This window comes from Ranitomeya variabilis, chromosome 1, assembly GCF_051348905.1.
Source record: "Ranitomeya variabilis isolate aRanVar5 chromosome 1, aRanVar5.hap1, whole genome shotgun sequence".
Lineage (NCBI taxonomy): Eukaryota > Metazoa > Chordata > Amphibia > Anura > Dendrobatidae > Ranitomeya > Ranitomeya variabilis.
This window is the reverse complement of record NC_135232.1, coordinates 658,657,804-658,677,692: the sequence shown is the minus strand read 5'-3', so window position 1 is coordinate 658,677,692 and position 19,889 is coordinate 658,657,804. Positions and strand designations below refer to the sequence as shown.

The 19,889-nt window shown below is 46.0% G+C and overlaps 1 protein-coding gene across 3 annotated transcripts in view; it reads left to right on the top strand.

Moving 5' to 3' along the window:
• Nucleotides 1-19,605, top strand: part of LOC143774979 (uncharacterized) — a 60,903-nt gene extending 41,298 nt beyond the window's left edge. For 2 of the 3 annotated variants that reach the window (XR_013215573.1, XR_013215574.1), the window contains exon 2: nt 17,842-19,605. The gene's annotated coding sequence lies outside the window, so the exon portion shown is untranslated. The remainder of the gene's footprint in view (nt 1-17,841) is intronic. The other variant, XR_013215572.1, reaches the window with a different exon arrangement.
• The last annotated feature ends 284 nt before the right edge of the window (nt 19,606-19,889 follow it).

Genomic DNA, 19,889 nt, shown 5'->3' with positions numbered 1-19,889 from the left:
GGGCATTGATTTGTCTTTTTCTTCCGCATTTCATCCTCAGACAAATGGCCAAACTGAGCGAACTAACCAGACTTTGGAAACTTATTTGAGATGCTTTGTGTCTGCCGATCAGGATGATTGGGTGGCTTTCTTGCCATTGGCTGAGTTTGCCCTTAATAATCGGGCTAGTTCTGCTACCTTGGTTTCACCTTTCTTTTGCAATTCTGGGTTTCATCCTCGTTTTTCTTCAGGGCAGGTTGAGCCTTCTGATTGTCCTGGGGTGGACTCTGTGGTTGACAGGTTGCAGCAAATTTGGGCTCATGTTGTGGACAATTTGGTGCTGTCTCAGGAGGAGGCTCAGCGTTTTGCTAACCGTCGGCGGCGTGTGGGTTCCCGGCTTCGGGTTGGGGATTTGGTCTGGTTGTCTTCCCGTCATGTTCCTATGAAGGTTTCTTCCCCTAAATTCAAGCATCGGTTTATTGGTCCTTACAGGATTTCTGAGATTATCAATCCAGTGTCTTTTCGTTTGGCCCTTCCAGCCTCTTTTTCCATCCACAATGTTTTTCATAGATCTTTGTTGCGGAAATATGTGGTACCCGTCGTTCCCTCTGTTGATCCTCCTGCCCCGGTGTTGATTGATGGGGAGTTGGAGTATGTTGTTGAGAAGATCTTGGATTCTCGTTTTTCAAGTCGGAGGCTTCAGTATCTTGTCAAGTGGAAGGGTTATGGCCAGGAGGATAATTCGTGGGTTGTTGCCTCTGATGTTCATGCTGACGATTTGGTTCGTGCCTTCCATTTGGCTCGTCCTGATCGGCCTGGGGGCTCTGGTGAGAGTTTGGTGACCCCTCCTCAAGGGGGGGGGTACTGTTGTGAATTCTGTTCTTGGGCTCCCTCCGGTGGTTATCAGTGGTAGCGCTGCTGTCTGTCCTTCACAGCAGTTATCAGGTGTGTTCACTCTGGACTGGGCTATTTAGCGGCCAGTGGAGTAATACTTTGGGCATGAGTGGGTGATAGGTGTGCACGAACGGAACTCTCTCGATCGTATGTCTCGGCGGAGAAGGAGATTGTGGTACTAAGGCATGTATTTTCTCTTCCTGGAGCAACTGAGTGGGGTAGTGTCTTTGTTGAAATCTCTGAGCTATTGTGTCCAATCTATCCTTACGGGTTGTCGGGTCAGAGACAATACGTGAAACCCTGTTAAAATGCGAACGTGGTAGACTGTTTTTCATGGATCTTGGGTGGCAACTGGTATAGTGGAGTAAGCTATTACAGTCCGTTGGTTTACAATACAGGTCTGTGGTAAGATGCCCCTGGATATCTAGAAGAACTCTAGTGTCTAAAAATGGTACAGATTTTTTGTCATGATGGATGGTAAACTGGAGCTCAGGAAGAATAGAATTGAGCTGAGAATGAAAAGAGATCAGTAAATCTGTTGTACCCGTCCAGATGAAGAATACATCATCAATGTAGCAATGATAACCTAGAATATGTTGCCGAAACAGATCATTGGTGTATACATGCATGATTTCAAAAAAATTCATGAAGGTGTTGGCATAGGCTGGCGCAACGTTCGAGCCCATTGCTGTGCTGCACCTCTGGACGTAAAACGTGTCCCCCCCCCAAAGAAAATAGTTTTCATAAAGTACTATGTGTAGGAGATCTGTTATAACCTGGTGGTTAAGGAGCAACATGGGACGAGCTCTGAGGAGATGGTATCTTTACTGACAGCAGTTACTGAACCTAACACAACACTAGAAGTAGCCGTGGAATGTTTGTCACTCCCTAGACATCTCGTCACAGCCGGAGAACTAGCTACCCCTAAAGATGGAAACAGGAAAGCTATCTTGCCTCAGAGAAAGTTCCCAAAGGACAGACAGCCCCCCACAAATATGGACTGTGAGTGGAGAGGGAAATGACATACACAGAATGAAAACAGGATTTAGCAAAGGAGGCCACTTCTAATTAGATAGACAGAATAGGAAAGGATACTGTGCGGTCAGTATTAAAAGCTAGAAAAATCCATCACAGAGTTTACTAAAAATCTCCACACCTGACTAACGGTATGGAGGGCAAATCTGCTTCCCCAGAGCTTCCAGCTTAACTGAATATTGAATACTGACAAGCTGGACTAGAGCAAACATAAAATGAGCTGAATGATTAAGTCCACAGCAAGAGGACAACAAATGAACATGCAAGGACTTATCTTTGCTGAACAGGACTGACTATCAAGGAAATCCAAGGAGAGATCCGAATCCAACCAAGAAAGATTGACAGCTGGCACTGGCTGAAGATCAGAGCCAGGCTAAATAGCAGAGCAGGAGAGACGATCAGTGGAAACAGCTGCTAAGCTAAATCCAAGGAGCAGCAGTTCCACTTAAAACCACCGGAGGGAGCCCAAGGGCAGAATTCACAAAAGTGCCATTTACAACCACCGGAGGGAGCCCAAGAACGGAATTCACAACAGAGATCTAAACAGAATTGGATGGCATCATTGGACATATTGGATGATTGTAATAGGTACTTAGTGGCTTCCATGCCCTTACTGTGTTGGATTGAAGTGTAGAGACTGTTGACATCTAGTGTAACCAGGGTACTGTCAGGGGGTACTGTGTCTAGTTGTCTAATGATACTGAGAAAATGTCCGGTGTCTAGGAGGAAGGATTGGGTGTTTTTGATGAGTGGCGTTAAGATTTTCTCAAGGAAGGTGGAGAGAGGAGATAACACGGATTCAGTTGAGGCTACAATAGGTCTGCCAGGAGGGTTGTGGAGTGACTTGTGGATTTTGGGTAACACATAAAAAACCGGTGTGATGGGGTGAGGATTGATTAGATATGTTGCGGTTTTTTGATCAATAGTGTGTTGTACAAGGTATGTGTTTCTCAGACTATGGATTTTTGTATTAATGGTAGTTACCGGATCTTTTGGTAAAATGCCTTAAGTATTGATGTCAGATAGTTGGCGGGTTGTCTAGTTTAACCATCAGGTCATTCCAGGTGCTCCTAACCACCAGGTCATAACAGTACAGCTGGCCCACAAAGTGTTAATGCATCTCAATAGAGGGATAAGAGAAGTTCTGAGACCATTTTTTTTTCTCTGCAGTGTGTTTTGCCTTTCTTTTCCCCTTAACCTCTGGGTGGTTCAGGACTCAGGTGTAGATATGGATATTCAAGGTCTGTCCTCATGTGTTGATCAACTCACTGCAAGGGTACAAAGCATTCAAGATTATGTAGTTCAGAATCCGATGTTAGAGCCTAGAATTCCAATTCCTGACTTGTTTTCTGGGGATAGATCTAAGTTTCTGAATTTCAAAAATAATTGCAGACTGTTTCTTGCTTTAAAACCCCGCTCCTCTGGTGACCCTATTCAGCAAGTGAAAATCATTATTTCTTTGTTACGTGGCGACCCTCAAGACTGGGCATTCTCCCTTGCACCAGGAGATCCTGCATTGCTTAATGTAGATGCGTTTTTTCTGGCGCTTGGATTGCTTTGATGAACCTAACTCTGTGGATCAAGCAGAGAAAATCTTGCTGGCTTTGTGTCAGGGTCAGGATGAAGCGGAGGTATATTGCCAGAAGTTTAGAAAGTGGTCTGTGCTTACTCAATGGAATGAGTGTGCCCTTGCAGCAATTTTGAGAAAGGGTCTTTCTGAAGACCTTAAGGATGTTATGGTGGGGTTCCCCACGCCTGCTGTTCTGAATGAATCAATGTCCTTGGCCATTCAGATCGATCGGCGCTTGCGTGAGCGCAAGGTTGTGCACCATTTGGCGGTATCCTCTGAGCAGAGGCCTGAGCCTATGCAATGTGATAGGTGTTATGACCCCAATGGCAGAGGGCCTCAGAAATAATTACTAAGTCTGCAAACACAAAAAAACAGCTCATAGGGCAGTGGTAACTGAGCTGACCATATATCTAATCCTAGCACCACAAATAGCAGCAGCCGGGGAACGTGCCTACGTTGGTTCTAGACGTCTCGCGCCAGCCGGATAACTAACTAACCCTAGAAGGGAAAAGAAAGACCTTTCTTGCCTCCAGAGGAAAGACCCCAAAAGTTGGATACAAGCCCCCAACAAATAATAACGGTGAGGTAAGAGGAAAAGACAAACATAAGAATGAGCTAGGTATTTAGCAAAGAGAGGCCCACTAGCTAATAGCAGAATATAGTAAAATGACTTATATGGTCAGCAAAAACCCTATCAAAATATCCACGCTGGATATTCAAGAACCCCCGAACCGTCTAACGGCCCGGGGGGAGAACACCAGCCCCCTAGAGCTTCCAGCAAGGACAGGAATCACATTTAGTACAAGCTGGACAAAAATGAGAGCAAGCAAGTAAGCAAAAAACAAAGAAGCAGGACTTAGCTTAATTTTGCACGAACCCGGACCAGCAGACAGGAGCAAACAGAAAGGATCTGATTACAATGATGCCAGGCACTGGACTAAGGATCCAGGAAGCTTATATAGCAACTCCCCTGGACTAACGACCCAGGTGGGTGCCAAACTGAGGAAAGACAATCCCAGAGTCATATCACTAGTAACCACAAGAGGGAGCCAAAAAGTCTAATTCACAACAGATAGGACTTTGACCAGAGCTGAACGGCAAGAACACAGACTTAAGAATGGGCTGTGTTTTTACTGTAGTGACTCCACTCATGCTATCTCTGATTGTCCTAAGCGCACTAAGCGGTTCGCTAGGTCTGTCACCATTGGTACTGTACAGCCTAAATTTCTTTTGTCTGTTACTCTGATTTGCTCTTTGTCGTCCTACTCTGTTATGGCATTTGTGGATTCAGGCGCTGCCCTGAATTTGATGGACTTGGAGTTTGCCAGGCGCTGTGGTTTTTTCTTGGAGCCCTTGCAGTATCCTATTCCATTGAGGGGAATAGATGCTACGCCTTTGGCCAAGAATAAACCTCAGTATTGGACTCAGTTGACCATGTGCATGGCTCCTACACATCAGGAAGATATTCGTTTTTTGGTGTTGCATAATTTGCATGATGTGGTCGTGTTGGGTTTGCCATGGCTACAGGTCCATAATCCAGTATTGGATTGGAAATCAATGTCTGTGTCCAGTTGGGGTTGTCAAGGGGTACATGGTGATGTTCCGTTGTTGTCAATTTCTTCCTCTACTCCTTCTGAAGTCCCTGAGTTTTTGTCGGATTACCGAGATGTATTTGATGAGCCCAAATCCAGTGCCCTACCTCCTCATAGGGATTGTGATTATGTGAAGGAAGAAATTAAGAAAGAATCTCCATTTTGTGCTTTTCGACTCCATTTTGTTGTTTTGATATAAATTTTGTTAGTAGGCTACAGTTTACAGCTGTTATGAGACCTTGATTGTTGCAATCTAAACAGAATAGGAGACTGAGGGTGTTTTGTTCTATGAAGCTTTGACGCACAGATTGTTCCTGCATTCTTATAGGCTAAGAACTGTGAGCGTGTTCTTATGCTGATTGGTTGAAGTATAATTTCTATGACTATGAAAACTCATACTCATTAAACGGGGGCTAGAGAGATCAGCTTGATCCCCCCCCCCCCCCCCCCCAAACAGAGACACACGTCTCCGTCTGGTCATTTTCAGTTGCCGGCAACACCTTGTATATTAATTTGGAAATCACTGGGTTAACCGTGAAGGATCAATTTAGATCCTCCCTCAACAGTTGGCGCCCTTGAACGTGGGGCTCCAAGCAGGAACGCCTCTGACCCCCGGTGGACAACAAGACAAAGGATCCTCGGACCGGACACAGGCACTGGAAAATTGGGACTGATCATCCCCCACAACAACCACGGTAAGTTGGCAGTTATACTGTCCAGACTGACCGTTTGGTGTGGTTTTCCTGTGTTTGTTGCTGCAAAGAGGATCTGAGGTTTGTCCCCGGAGATGGGATGATTTTTGGGTGGAATCATATAGAGGTGTAGTTCCATTGGAAGCCCAGTGCTCAAACCGTACCTCATAAGGGACGGACACCCCGGATTGACCAGTGATGTAATTCTCTTTATAGTCAAAATATCCTGAATTCCTGATCACTGTTAGAATCAGGCGCGGTGAGGAGATCGAAGATTGGGTAGGATGCGTAACTCAGGAATCATATATTTATATATGTCCAGGGGTGTCCGGAGGGAAAGTCTAAGACGCCTTCCTCCTTTCACTGAGTACCGCGATTTTGGGTTATCCCAGCGGGGGACAGGTAAAAACCCTAGTGGAATAGACTATACGGCCGCTCTAGTACTATGCACGACTAAGTAAGGGTATTTAACTCTAAAGGAGAATCAGTTTCCGTGGTAGAAGAAGATTTTGAATTGTGTGATGAATTTGATATTGTTAGCTCAAAGACGGGGAAAGAAATCTGTCAGGAATGCAGGGAAAATATTCTCAATTATTGTTTTTTTTCCTAAGGTGTCCTGGTATGTGAATTGTGCGATGAAGATTTTGTAGAAATTAATTAAGTCTGAGAACTGCTGTATTCTGTGTTTATCTCTAAAATATCCGATGGGAGGGGGCAGCAGCATGTGGCTGCGCTCTTGAGTCTCTCTGTATTTTCTTGGTGTAGTACACGCCGCTGGTAGATCTGTGTTTTGTTTAAGGCGACAATATTGTTTTGAAGTACAAAGAAATATTGTAAATTGAAAGTGAAATCTAGTGTCTAGTTTTAGAAGGAAACTTGTAACCCTCAATCCCAAAGCACCAATATATACTGGGTTGCCAAAACTTAGTGCGCCCCCACTCTATGATCCTGCTGGGTGGATTTGTGATGTATGCGGAGTTACTAATTCTCAGTGTAGAGAGGTCTGTTACAATTGTGGAGCGAGGAGATCCGGGGTTGTAGCCCCCACCTTTCCCTTGCTAAACGCTGACGGCACCTATCGGCCACCGCCAGCACCAGCTCCTGTTATGCCTAAGTATTGCTAGTGATTATGAGTATCCGCCCCCACCTACCTTAGTCACTCGGTCAGAGACAGGATATACAGAGGAGATAGAAGATTTCCAGGAAATGTATTCTAATGTTATTCCTGGACCCCACCGTCATGATGTGCTCTTTAGGATAGGGACAGGGGATCTCACAAAACAACATGTTGGGGCCATAGTAAATGCCGCAGATAACCAGCTCCGCCATGCTGGAGGACTGGCTGCAGTGATTTCACAGAAAGGTGGACCCATGATACAGGAAGAATCTAATTCCTATATACAAACTTATGGCCAGGTAGAAACAGGACAGGTCGCAGCAACCAGAGCAGGACAGCTGCCGTGTCAATATGTAATACATGCAGTGGGGCCACGGTATAAACCTACCCAGGGCCGGCTCCAGGTTTTTGAGGGCCCCGGGCGAAAGAGTGTCAGTGGGCCCTCCCCTTTAACACATACCACGATTCATGATGCACAGATACAGCAGAGAAATATAGGTATAGTGCAATGCCAGATTTCACTTCTTACACTACATGAGTGGGGCTTCATAGCCGGCGCTCCTCTGCTGGTTTGTGACGACCTGCTGCACAGACTCATGGCCAAAGCCGCTAATTACAAGCTATGCCTGACCCCTGTGGCATGTTGTTATGCTGCAATCACCAGTGAGATTGTGGTTTTTTGTGTTTCTTTTTTATATACCTGCAAAATCCCTTTAAGTTTTAATACTATGAACCCTAAAAAAAATTGCGTTCATGTCAGTTCCTTAAAATAAGAAAGCTACTGTCACCAGCTACCATCCAGATGTCAATACCATGCACAGGAGTATTTAAAGGACCTTTATTTGTGTATACAGATAGTAAAGGGAGGATTTCAGGCAATAAATCTGCATTATGGGATTGTTAGTTAAGCAATTACCTAACTTCAAACTAGAGTTTCTTGTAGAATTACACAGAGCTATAGGGGCGAAACTACTTTAACCTATGTGCATAGCAACTGTGATAGCGCGACACTCCCAGCCAGGCACCGCCACAGAGCTGGATGCAGTACACGCTTTTTGCAGGGGGCCATATCGCAGGTGTGCAGGGGGGCCATATCACAGGTGTGCAGGGGGGCCATATCACAGGTGTGCAGGGGGGCCATATCGCAGGGGGCCATATCACAGGTGTGCAGGGGGCCATATCACAGTTGTGCAGGGGGCCATATCACAGGTGTGCAGGGGGCCATATCACAGGTGTGCAGGGGGCCATATAGCAGCATCACATGGCACAATATCCCACATGTCAGTGACTGCAATGTGCCCACTAGTGACATGGCAGCAGCCTTCACTGGTGGCTCCTGGGATGCAGGTTTTATGGAGAATGAACGCTCAGCACTGAGCTCATAGAAGCTTAGCTGGTACCTACCCGGCCTCTCCTCTCACTGGCAAACTTTGCGGCCGGCTCCTGGCAGGTCGGCTGGTGTGCAGGCAGTGCCGGCGGACAGACACTCCGCTCCCGAGTGCGGCTCTCTGCACGTTCCTAACCGTCTTCATTGGGGGCCCACTCACGCTGCCTGGGATACAGCGTGCTCAGACTACACGGTGACCATCCGCCGGACTGTGTGATGTTAGGTGGAGGAGAGCGCTGAGGCTGGAGAAACCAGGAAATGGGCAGGAGGATCATGAACAGTGCCTGCAGGCAGACACTCCGCTCCCGAGTGCGGCTCTCTGCACATTTCCAACCGCTTCATTGCAGTGGAGAGACGGGGGGCCCACTCACGCTGTCTGGGATACAGCGTGCTCAGAGTACGTGGTGACCATCCGCCGGACTGTGTGATGTCACGTGGAGGAGAGCGCTGAGGCTGGAGAAACCAGGAAATGGGCAGGAGGATCATGAACAGTGCCTGCGGGCAGACACTCCGCTCCCGAGTGCGGCTCTCTGCACGTTTCCAACCGTCTTCATGATCCTCCTGCCCTTTTCCCGGTGTCTCCAGCTTCAGCGCTCTCCTCCTCCACCTGACATCACACAGTCCGGCGGACAGTCACCAAGTAGTCTGCGCACGCTGTATCCCAGACAGCGTGAGTGGGCCCCCCCGTCTCGCCAGGGCCCCGGCACTTGCCCGGGTGCGCCGGGTGCTGACGCCGGCCCTGAACCTACCAACATTCCCAGGTTCCAACAGTTACTTACTGAGGCTGTCCAGAACGCAATCCTGTATGCCTCCTCTGTTCCTCCCGGTACGATGCCTCAACGTACAATGGCCATACCATTAATCTCTGCCGGTATCTTCCAATATCCCAGGAAGGATGCCGCCATGGTTATAGTATCAGCAATAGAGCGCTGTATACAGGAAAACCCCATAAAATTGGAGGAGGTCCGATTCAGGCAATACAATCTCTAACTGTAACAGAGCCTCCTGCCCCGCTTCCGCAGCAGATGCCTCTTGTACCGCCACCTCCTCCCGCCCCCGAGTCAGTAATATCAGAGTTTGAAGATGATGTGAAAACTACTCCTGACAGGCCAAAGTATACCCCCTTTTCTCCATCGCAGATAGACACCCTTTATAACCAGTTACCCGATCCAGAAACCTCCCCTGCTAGAACCTCCCTCACAGATGTCACACAGGACAAGGGGGAGACTGCCGAGAAGTTTTATGGGCGTCTTATGGTAGTGTTTAAAGATTTGGGATTCTCATTGTAAAGTAAAGCCCATTCACACCTTTATGTAGTAGCTTTAATGTCCGGCCTTAAATCTGAATTGAAAGAGGCAATAATGTCAGTTAAATCTGATATCGAGACTTCCACTCCAGATGATGCATTGAAAATAGTAAAGAGTTTTCAAAAGAATTTAGCCCAGCAGGAAAGGCAAGGGTTAAACCAGTAGCCACAGCAATTCCAGCTCCAAACACTGCTCTAGCCCCCACCGCAGTACAAGGACATTCCTTATCAGTGGCCCACAGACTTCAGCTCCAGCCCTCCCCACCTTACACAAATCCAATATCTTTTTTAACCCTATGTCTGGGAATCTCACTCCCCAGCCCCGCCATGCAAATTCTCAGATCAAGAGCTTGTTTTAATTGGAGTAGATGGCAGGCCCAATAAACATACTCTTTTGTCCCAGATATCTAAGGATGCTGGTTGGTTCACAGTTATCGATCTTGCCAATGCCTTCTTCAGCATTCCATTATACCCAGATTGCCAGTTTCTGTTTGCATTCACATATCAGGGATGACAATTGACGCGGACAGTTATGCCACAAGGGGCCCAAAATAGTCCCAATCAGTTTGCAAAAAAAAAAAAAATATGGGCGAGTGTCTTTTACCCTGGCAATTAGAACACCCCTATGTCACGCTGCTTCAGTATGTGGATAATCTTTTGTTGTGTGCACAGACAGAGCAGGAAGCCATTGTTGCCACTGTTAGCCTTCTCAAGTATCTGGCAGATCTGAACTGTCGGGTTTCGGCCTCGAAACTTCGGTTCTGCCTTGGTCAAGTGATATTTTTGGGTCACTGTCTCCTTCAGGGTGCCAGACACCTCACAAAAGAAAGAAAAATAGCCGTCAGCTCCCTTCCTTTACCAAAAGATGAGACTGAACTCCAGCGTTTTCTTGGACTATGTACTTATTGTTGTCAGTGGATACCGGACGCATCCCGTATAATGCAACCTTTCTACAATGCCCTGAAAGACGGTTCAAGATGTGCTGATGATTTTGGCAGATTCCACACCGGATACGCTGTTACTACGGAAGATACTGTAGTGCACTGAGCTGCACTCCCTCCCTCCCTCCCTCCCTCACTGTCAGCACAAGAAGCAGAACTTCAGGCTCTGTCTACTGTATGTGTTCTGGCCAAAGACAGGCAGGCTAATATATACACGGACTCACAGTATGCATTTGGTATTGCTCATGATTTCGGAGCCCTATGGGCCAATCGAGGGTTTATTACTACCGCCGGGACTCCAGTGAAGAATGCTGAAGCTGTTAAAACCCTCATGGACTCAATCAAATTACCTACAAAGGTGGCCATTATCAAAATTAAGGCACACGGTCCTAGGAACAGTCCACACACTGTTGGTAACGTCTTTGTGGATATGCAAGCAAAAGCTGCTGCTCTCCTACCTATTGACCTGACCATACCAGCTCTGGTGACCACACGCTCTCAGCGTAAACAGTTACAAGAAACACTGACTCTACAGGAACCTGATGATCCACGACAGACTGAGGTTTTCTGTCGGACCCCGCGAGACCGCTTAATGACGCTGCAGAGAATGTCCCCAAAGGAAGAAGTGAAGCAGTGGAAGGCTGATGGAGCACGTATGGACAATGGTCTCTGGAAAAAGGACCAATTTCTGTGTCTCCCTAAGCGGATGTATCCTGCTATTGCCATGTGGGCACATGAGCCCACACATCGAGGAAAAAAACCAGGCCCTAGCCCTGGTACAAAAATTCTACTGGGCTCCAGGTATTTCTCCAGTCCTGACAGCACTCAACCGTGCATGTAATATCTGTCAGATCTGCAATCCCGGTCAACTTCAACGCGTACCCCAGAAGCACCTTGCTAAGCCCGACTATCCTTTCCAAAGGCTCCAAGTGGACCACATCACGTTGCCTAAGTCTGGAAGGTATGAATATTGTCTGGTGGTTGTCGACATGTTCTCCAGTTGGCCGGAAGCATTCCCCGTTACCAACATGACTGCAAAAACCACAGCAAAGAAACTGGTGATGGAAGTTATATGCAGATATGGTGTTCCAGAAGTTGTCGAAAGTGACCAAGGCCTGGCCTTTTCTTCTCATGTGTATCAGGAGGTTTTGACAATGTTTGGATCCACTGTAGCCCTCCATACTATCCACAATCCAGTGGGAAAGTTGAGAGGCTGAATGGCATACCGAAGGGACAATTGACCAAAATGATGCAGGAGACTACGGCTCCATGGCCAGAGCTCCTACCCATTGTACTGTACCACATTCGTACTACCCTTACGGCAAAACATGGCCTGTTGTTGTGAATTCTGTTTGTGGGCTCCCCCGGTGGTGTTTTATGGTAGTGCCACTTATTTGCCTTCTTCTATCCTTGATCACCTGTTGCCACCCATTAGGGGAGTTTCCTATTTAAGGCTGCTTGGCTGCTGGTCTTATGCCGGCCAACAATGTATCAGTAGCATTCTGTTGCATTCTCCTGCCTCAAGCTCCTGTTCAGCTAAGTTGAATTTTGTTTCTTGTTTATGCTATTTTTGTCCAGCTATCTGCAATGTGACTCTCTGTAGCTGGAAGCTCTCGTGGACTGAAATTGCCACTCCAGTGGCATGAGTTGTCACTGGAGTTTTAAAGTAATTTCAGGATGGTGTTTTTGAGTAGTGTTTTGAAGTTGACCGTGAAGTAACTCTTTCCTGTACTTCTGCTATCTAGAAAGCGGACCTCACTGTGCTAAATCTGCTGTTCATCCTACGTATGTCTTTTCCTCTTGACTCACCGTCAATATTTGTGGGGGGCTGCTATCTCCTTTTGGGGTTCATCTCTGGAGGTAAGGCAGGCCTGTATATTCCTCCGATAGGGGTAGTTAGATCTCCGGCTGGCGCGTGGTGTCTAGGGCATCGTAGGAAACACTCCCCGGCTACTTCCAGTGTTGTGTCAGGTTCAGGTCACGGTTACTTTAGTTCCCATCACCCGAGAGCTAGTCCGTTCGTTATTTTGATTTCCCTGCCATTGGGGAAATCATGACAGTTTGGCCGGCCCAATGTGTTAAAACTATGCACTAAAGCAGGAAAGGATATGAAAAGGTTTTTTTTTTCCCTTCTGTGTTTGGAATGTGCTCATTTGTACTCCTTGCTTAAACTGCAGTCTTCAGCCTTTTTTTTTTTTTTTTCCTCTCCTCTTAATCTCTGAATGGCTTTGGTTACACCTGTTTGAATCATGGATCCACAGAGTTTGGTTGCAGGTTTGAATAACCTGGCTACAAAGGTCCAGAACTTACAAGATTTTGTTATACGTGCTCCAATGTCTGAACCTAAGATCCCTATGCCTGAATTTTTTACCGGAGACAGATCCCGTTTTTTGAATTTCAGAGAGAATTGTAAATTGTTTTTGTCTCTGAGATCTCACTCTGCTGGTGATCCTGCACAACAGGTTAAAATTGTTATTTCTCTATTACGGGGTGACCCAAAAAGTTGGGCATTTGCATTGTCGCCAGGGGATCCTGCGTTATTAAATGTAGATGCGTTTTTTCTGGCTCTGGGGTTGCTTTATGAAGAACCTAATTTAGAGATTTTGGCTGAGAAAGCCTTGATAGCTCTTTCCCAAGGGCAAGATGAAGCTGAGATATACTGCCAAAAATTTCGTAAATGGTCGGTGCTTACTAAATGGAATGAGTGCGCTCTAGCAGCTAATTTCAGAGAAGGTCTCTCTGATGCCGTGAAGGATGTCATGGTGGGGTTCCCTGTGCCTACAGGTCTGAATGATTCCATGAAATTGGCTATCCAGATTGATCGGCGTTTACGGGAGCGCAAAGCTGTGCACCATATGGCGGTATCTTCTGAGCAAAAATCTGTGCACCATATGGCGGTATCTTCTGAGCAAAAGCCTGTGCACCATATGGCGGTGTCTTCTGAGCAAAAACCTGTGCACCATATGGCGGTATCTTCTGAGCAAAAACCTGTGCACCATTTGGCGGTGACCTCTGAAAAGGCACCAGAGCATATGCAATGCGATAGTGTTTTGTCTAGAGGCGAACGACAGAATTACAGGCGCAAAAATGGGTTGTGCTTCTATTGTGGAGATCCAGCTCATGTTATATCAGCATGCTCTAAACGCATAAAGAAGGTTGATAAAAAGGTTGATAAATCTTTTTCTATGGGTACCTTGCAGTCTAAATTTCTTTTGTCCGTGACATTGATTTGTACTTTATCATCTGTTACTGTGGATGCTTATGTGGATTCTGGCGCCGCTCTGAGTCTCATGGATTGGTCCTTTGCCAAGCGTTGTGGGTTTGATTTAGAGCCTCTGGAGGTTTCTATTCCCTTAAAGGGTATTGATTCTACACCTTTGGCTAGCAATAAACCACAATATTGGACACAAGTGACTATGCATCTTACCCCAGACCATCAGGAGATTATTCGTTTCCTTGTGTTATATAATCTACATGACGTGTTAGTACTTGGATTACCATGGTTACAAATTCATAATCCAGTCTTGGACTGGAGATCAATGTCTGTGCTGAGCTGGGGATGTCGGGGGATTCATGGGGATGCACCTTTGGTTCCCATTTCTTCATCTACTCCCTCTGAGATCCCAGCATTTCTGTCAGATTTTTATGATGTCTTTCAGGAGCCTAAAATTGATTCTCTCCCTCCTCACAGAGAGTGTGACTGCGCTATTGAGTTGATTCCCGGTAGTAAATTTCCTAAGGGTCGCTTGTTTAATTTGTCTGTACCTGAACATACTGCTATGCGGGAGTATATCAGAGAATCTTTGGAAAAGGGTCATATTCGCCCCTCTTTGTCTCCACTGGGGGCAGGGTTTTTCTTTGTGGGCAAAAAGGATGGTTCATTGAGACCTTGTATCGACTATCGACTTCTGAATAAGATTACAGTTAAATACCAGTATCCGTTACCTTTACTGACTGATCTGTTTGCTCGCATAAAGGGGGCGAAATGGTTCACTAAGATCGATCTACGTGGTGCGTATAATTTGGTGCGGATTAAGCAGGGGGATGAGTGGAAGACCGCATTTAATACGCCTGAAGGCCATTTTGAGTATTTGGTAATGCCTTTCGGTCTCGCGAATGCCCCTTCCGTTTTTCAGTCCTTTATGCACGATATTTTCCGTGAATATCTGGATAAATTTATGATTGTGTATTTGGACGATATTTTGATTTTTTCGGAGGACTGGGAATCTCATGTTCAACAGGTCAGGAGAGTTTTTCAGGTTTTACGAGCTAATTCTCTTTTTGTGAAAGGCTCAAAGTGTATTTTTGGGGTTCAGAGAATTTCCTTTCTGGGATATATTTTTTCCCCTTCATCTATGGAGATGGACCCTGTTAAGGTTCAGGCTATTTGTGATTGGATACAACCTACTTCTCTAAAAAGTCTTCAGAAATTCTTGGGATTTGCTAATTTCTATCGCCGATTCATAGCGGGTTTTTCTGCCATTGCTAAACCTTTGACTGATTTGACCAAGAAGGGTGCTGATGTTGCTAATTGGTCCTCTGCGGCTGTGGAGGCCTTTCGGGAGCTTAAGCGTCGCTTTTCTTCTGCTCCTGTGTTGCGCCAGCCTGATGTGTCGCTCCCGTTCCAGGTTGAAGTAGATGCTTCCGAGATCGGAGCAGGTGCAGTTTTGTCGCAGAAAGGTCCTGACTGCTCAGTGATGAGACCATGTGCGTTTTTCTCTCGAAAGTTTTCGCCCGCTGAGCGAAATTATGATGTTGGAAATCGGGAGCTCTTGGCCATGAAGTGGGCATTTGAGGAGTGGCGTCATTGGCTTGAGGGTGCTAGACACCAGGTGGTGGTCTTGACTGACCACAAGAATCTAATTTATCTTGAGTCAGCCAGGCGTCTGAATCCTAGACAGGCGCGCTGGTCGTTGTTTTTCTCTCAATTTAACTTTGTGGTTTCATATCTGCCTGGGTCTAAGAATGTGAGGGCGGATGCCCTCTCTAGGAGTTTTGAGCCTGACTCGCCTGGTGATTCCGAACCTACTGGCATCCTGAAGGATGGGGTGATATTGTCAGCTGTCTCCCCAGACCTGCGGCGCTCTTTGCAGGAGTTTCAGGTGGATAGGCCTGATCGCTGTCCGCCTGGTAGACTGTTTGTCCCTGATGACTGGACCAGTAGAGTTATTTCGGAGGTTCACTCTTCCGCGTTGGCAGGTCATCCTGGAATTTTTGGCACCAGGGATCTGGTGTCTAGGTCCTTCTGGTGGCCTTCCTTGTCTCGAGATGTGCGTATTTTTGTGCAGTCTTGTGATGTTTGTGCTCGGGCTAAGCCCTGCTGTTCCCGGGCCAGCGGGTTGTTGTTGCCCTTGCCTATTCCTAAGAGGCCTTGGACGCACATCTCTATGGACTTTATTTCTGACCTTCCTGTTTCTCGTAGGATGTCCGTCATCTGGGTGGTGTGTGACCGTTTTTCCAAGATGGTTCACTTGGTACCTTTGCCCAAATTGCCCTCCTCCTCTGAGCTGGTCCCTCTATTTTTTCAGAATGTGGTGCGTTTGCATGGTATTCCTGAGAATATAGTGTCTGACAGGGGCACTCAGTTTGTGTCTAGATTTTGGCGGGCGTTCTGTGCCAGGATGGGCATCGACTTGTCTTTTTCGTCTGCATTCCATCCTCAGACTAATGGCCAGACTGAGCGTACTAATCAGACCTTGGAGACTTACTTGAGGTGTTTTGTGTCCGCTGATCAGGACGATTGGCTTGATTTTTTGCCATTGGCAGAGTTTGCCCTTAACAATCGGGCTAGTTCTGCCACTTTGGTTTCTCCATTTTTTTGTAATTCAGGGTTTCACCCTCGCTTTTCGTCCGGTCAATTGGAGTCTTCGGATTGTCCTGGAGTAGATGCTGTGGTTGATAGAATGCATCAGATTTGGGGACAGGTTGTGGACAATCTGAAGTTGTCCCAGGAGAAGACTCAACAGTTCACTAATCGTCATCGGCGTGTCGGTCCTCGTCTTTGTGTTGGGGACCTGGTTTGGTTGTCTTCTCGATTTGTTCCTATGAAGGTCTCGTCTCCTAAGTTTAAGCCTCGGTTTATCGGCCCTTATAGGATTCTGGAGGTTCTCAATCCTGTGTCCTTTCGTTTGGACCTCCCAGCATCTTTTGCTATTCATAATGTTTTTCATCGGTCGTTATTGCGGAGGTATGAGGTGCCGGTTGTTCCTTCTGCTGATCCTCCTGCTCCTGTGCTGGTTGAGGGTGAATTGGAGTATGTGGTGGAAAAGATCTTGGACTCCCGTGTTTCCAGACGGAAACTTCAGTATCTGGTTAAGTGGAAAGGCTATGGTCAGGAGGATAATTCTTGGGTGACAGCATCTGATGTTCATGCTCCTGATTTGGTTCGTGCATTTCATAGTGCTCATCCAGATCGCCCTGGTGGTTCTGGTGAGGGTTCGGTGCCCCCTCCTTAAGGGGGGGTACTGTTGTGAATTCTGTTTGTGGGCTCCCCCGGTGGTGTTTTATGGTAGTGCCACTTATTTGCCTTCTTCTATCCTTGATCACCTGTTGCCACCCATTAGGGGAGTTTCCTATTTAAGGCTGCTTGGCTGCTGGTCTTATGCCGGCCAACAATGTATCAGTAGCATTCTGTTGCATTCTCCTGCCTCAAGCTCCTGTTCAGCTAAGTTGAATTTTGTTTCTTGTTTATGCTATTTTTGTCCAGCTATCTGCAATGTGACTCTCTGTAGCTGGAAGCTCTCGTGGACTGAAATTGCCACTCCAGTGGCATGAGTTGTCACTGGAGTTTTAAAGTAATTTCAGGATGGTGTTTTTGAGTAGTGTTTTGAAGTTGACCGTGAAGTAACTCTTTCCTGTACTTCTGCTATCTAGAAAGCGGACCTCACTGTGCTAAATCTGCTGTTCATCCTACGTATGTCTTTTCCTCTTGACTCACCGTCAATATTTGTGGGGGGCTGCTATCTCCTTTTGGGGTTCATCTCTGGAGGTAAGGCAGGCCTGTATATTCCTCCGATAGGGGTAGTTAGATCTCCGGCTGGCGCGTGGTGTCTAGGGCATCGTAGGAAACACTCCCCGGCTACTTCCAGTGTTGTGTCAGGTTCAGGTCACGGCTACTTTAGTTCCCATCACCCGAGAGCTAGTCCGTTCGTTATTTTGATTTCCCTGCCATTGGGGAAATCATGACAGCCTGTCCCCATATGAGATATTGTTTGGTGCTAGGCCCACAGTTGCAAATTTCCAGTCTCAGTAGTTGTCAGAAGAAACTGACCGTGCTGTTCAATATGTTATTCAGCTTAGTAAAAATCTTGCTAACACCTATGTTTTAGTTTCTTCTTCCCTTCCAGATTCAGCAGAAACCGATTTGTTACAACTTAAAGTCTGGTGATTTTGTGGTTGTGAAAAGCTATGTCAGAAAACACGGACTAGAACCCTTGTATGACGGTCCCTACCAAGTCCTCAGTATCACTCCTATGTCAGTAAAGCTGGAAGGAAGGCCGACGTGGATCCACGCATCACACTGCAAGCTGGTCAAACAGACTAGTAGCAAATAAGGGGACATAATGTTTTGGTTTTTCGTATTTCCATATAATAATATTGGTAACCACATGGGACAGCCTAAATTCCCCAATATCCTTGAATAATAAGTTTGTACAATATCATGAAAGATTAGTAGTACAGATGGGTATAGCCAATAAAATTGTCAGTTCTATTTCCATTTACCCTATGATTACACAAATGTGGGATAAATTGCTTAGGGCCACAGACTATCTAGATGATCAAATTTGGGATATATTGGATATACTTAATACTACGATTGTTGTCCAAAACCAATTTATCATAGTCACTAATCAACATACTGTAGTACTGGATTACTTAACAGCAGCACAGGGTGGTATGTGTCAGGCTATTGGACCTGCATGCTGTCATTATATAGATCCCAATAGCACTATGAAGTTAAAGTTAAAGGACATTCAAAGACTCAGAGATCAATATAATAAAGACAATGACCGTAATAAGGACAGTTGGTGGGCAGACACCTTCTCCTTTTTTAATCCAGCAAATTGGTTTAAGAGATTTGGAGCTGGATAGCTGGAATCTTGCAAAGTTTGTTACATATCGCTGCCTTTATCCTTGTTATGTATGTAATACTAAAACTTGTTCTTTGGTGTATTTCTGTGTGTATTAGGAAATTCTGCACTAAGACGACTAATGATGAAACCAAAAGCGTTGCCACCTCTGCTCTTCTCTACACCGATTTCACAAAGTTACCTGATGAAGATGTTGAAGCCAAGCGCATGGCTATCTTCAAAAGATCCCCACTACTATTATCAATAATTGTTATTCGTAAATTCTAGTATACAGGGGGGACGGGTACGCCGCAACAGCCATGGCTGGTAACAAGGCACCAGCCATGTGAAGACCAGTACCCCTCGAGCTTATAGCTTGGGATAGTACCTCTGATGCTGGACATTAATTAACAAAATTTATCTAGGGGGGAATGTGAAGGAAGAAATTAATAAAGAATCTCCATTTTGTGCTTTTCGACTCCATTTTGTTGTTTTGATATAAATTTTGTTAGTAGGCTAAAGTTTACAGCTGTTATGAGACCTTGATTGTTGCAATCTAAACAGAATATGAGACTGAGGGTGTATTGTTCTATGAAGCTTTGACGCACAGATTGTTCCTGCATTCTTATAGGCTAAGAACTGTGAGCGTGTTCTTATGCTGATTGGTTGAAGTATAATTTCTATGACTATGAAAACTCATACTCATTAAACGGGGGCTAGAGAGATCAGCTTGATCCCCCCCCAAACAGAGACACACGTCTCCGTCTGGTCATTTTCAGTTGCCGGCAACACCTTGTATATTAATTTGGAAATCACTGGGTTAACCGTGAAGGATCAATTTAGATCCTCCCTCAACAATTATGCTATTAATTTGATCCCTGGTAGTAAATTTCCTAAGGGACGACTTTTCAATTTATCTGTGCTGGAACACGCCGCTATGCGGAGTTATATAAAGGAGTCCTTGGAGAAAGGGCATATTCGCCCGTCGTCGTCACCGTTGGGAGCAGGGTTCTTTTTTGTGGCCAAGAAGGATGGTTCTCTGAGACCTTGTATAGATTACCGCCTTCTCAATAAAATCACGGTCAAATTTCAATACCCTTTGCCTCTACTGTCTGATTTGTTTGCTCGGATTAAGGGGGCTAGTTGGTTCACCAAGATAGATCTTCGAGGGGCGTATAATCTTGTGCGTATTAAACAGGGTGATGAATGGAAAACCGCATTTAATATGCCCGAGGGCCATTTTGAGTACCTGGTGATGCCATTCGGGCTTTCTAATGCTCCATCTGTGTTTCAGTCCTTTATGCATG